Source organism: Lathyrus oleraceus, chromosome 6, assembly GCF_024323335.1.
Source record: "Lathyrus oleraceus cultivar Zhongwan6 chromosome 6, CAAS_Psat_ZW6_1.0, whole genome shotgun sequence".
NCBI lineage: Eukaryota > Viridiplantae > Streptophyta > Magnoliopsida > Fabales > Fabaceae > Lathyrus > Lathyrus oleraceus.
In genome coordinates this window covers 494,102,366-494,104,156 of record NC_066584.1, presented here as the reverse complement: position 1 = coordinate 494,104,156, position 1,791 = coordinate 494,102,366, and the positions used below count along the sequence as shown (strand labels likewise).

The 1,791-nt window shown below is 39.8% G+C and overlaps 1 non-coding gene across 1 annotated transcript; it reads right to left on the bottom strand.

Moving 5' to 3' along the window:
• Positions 1 to 1,412: 1,412 nt before the first annotated feature.
• LOC127099205 (small nucleolar RNA R71) lies at positions 1,413 to 1,519 on the bottom strand. Its single transcript, XR_007793741.1, has one exon. It is a non-coding gene; the product is annotated as a small nucleolar RNA R71 (small nucleolar RNA).
• Between the last annotated feature and the right edge of the window lie 272 nt (positions 1,520 to 1,791).

Sequence of the window (1,791 nt, the reverse complement as noted above, 5' to 3'; positions counted from 1 at the left end):
GTTTATGCCTTGTGTTTGCCTTATTTAATATGTCTGGCTAAATTACCGGTATCGGTATGTAGCAACTTAATTTGATGGGATTTAATAATAACCGGTGGAAACCCTTTTTCTCAAACAATCTTTTAGGCTGAAGTTTTTAATTTAAATTTAATTAACTTTATCACAAAAGCGTGAAAATCTATTTAATATGGTTTTGCCACGAGAGTGGAAAACTAACTAAGGTGAGAACCAACAATCGCGAGAGCGTGAGGCTCGAGCTGGATAGTAAAGTTTAAGCATTGAGTTTAAAAACAGCGAGAGCACTTTAAAAGCAATTAGAACTTATTTATTTTCAAAAAGTAATTTTGACTTCAAATGGAACAGCGACAGCATACATTCTGACTTAAAGTTATAGGCTGAATCAACACCACGAGAGTGTGAGATAAAGCCTTTTAAATAAACATTTTTTACTAAGAGATATTTGGCATTTAAACTATTCACCGGTGACTTATTGAATCCCTGACAATTAATGCGCTGCATACTGATTCCTTCCATTAATTCTTTCTTAAAACCAAAAATTCCCCTTAGATTTACTATATTGCCCCCGAACTTCTACTAATCAATTCCCTTAGCTAAACATAGTGACGTTAGTAACACTAGTTTGACCATAGGTCCTTGTGGGATCGATATCTTTTAAAACTAAACCGACTAGATTGTGCACTTGTAGTCAAGTACCCGACAGACTATATTTTATATATAGCCACTACAAGCATCAAGTTTTTGGCGCCGTTGCCGGGGACCTGTTTTAGTCTAATAGTGTGATTCTTTCGTTGCACGGTATAGACTAAGGTAAAAATAAAAAACTAATCTTCTCTCCCTTTTTTCCCGGATTGTATGCCAAGTACTCGCACACAAGGCGATAAATTAGCACCACCAATCCCTGAATTAGAGTGTTTATTATACGTGAGACGCCGGATACATGAATATCAACAAAAGTACGTATTCCCAATATCTCCTTTCCTCCTAAATCAGAAGAAAAACAAAACATGGCTGAAGAAGGACGACATAACCGTCCTCTTAAATTCTACGTTACCCTGTCACAACAAGAACCTCACAACAGCATTGCTGCCCCCGCTATTAATCGAAACATTTTCGAGCTGAAACCCTCACTCTTATCAGCCGTCCAACAACATCAATTTGCTGGAAATCCAACAGACGATCCTAATGAACACCTGACCAAGTTTGTGCAGTACGCCGATACTGTAAAAGCGAATGGTGTATCTCAAGATGCGATAAGATTGCGCCTCTTTCCTTTCTCACTAAGAGACAGAGCTTGGGCTTGGTTGCAATCCTTGCCCTCCAACTCTGTTACAACATGGGAAGAACTGAAGGACGTTTTCTTATCCCGATACTTTCCACCGAGCAAAACTGCTATGCTGAGAGCTCAAATAAATGGATTTCGACAAAAAGATGTGGAATCTCTCTACGAAGCGTGGGAGAGATACAAGGACATGATGAGGATATGTCCACATCACGGTCTCAAAGACTGGGTGATCGTTCACACATTTTATGATGGGCTTCTGTATAACATAAGACTTACAATGGACGCTGCCGCGGGCGGTGCACTTATGGATAAGCCATACACCGAAGCCCATCAACTCAATCAAAACATGGCCCAAAACCATTGCCAATGGGGAGGTGAACGAACTCCAACGGGAAACTCCCAGACAAAGGGTGGAATGTACGAAATCAGTAGCCTTGACCATGTTCATGCAAAGGTAGATGCCCTTGTCCAAAAATTAGATAACATGA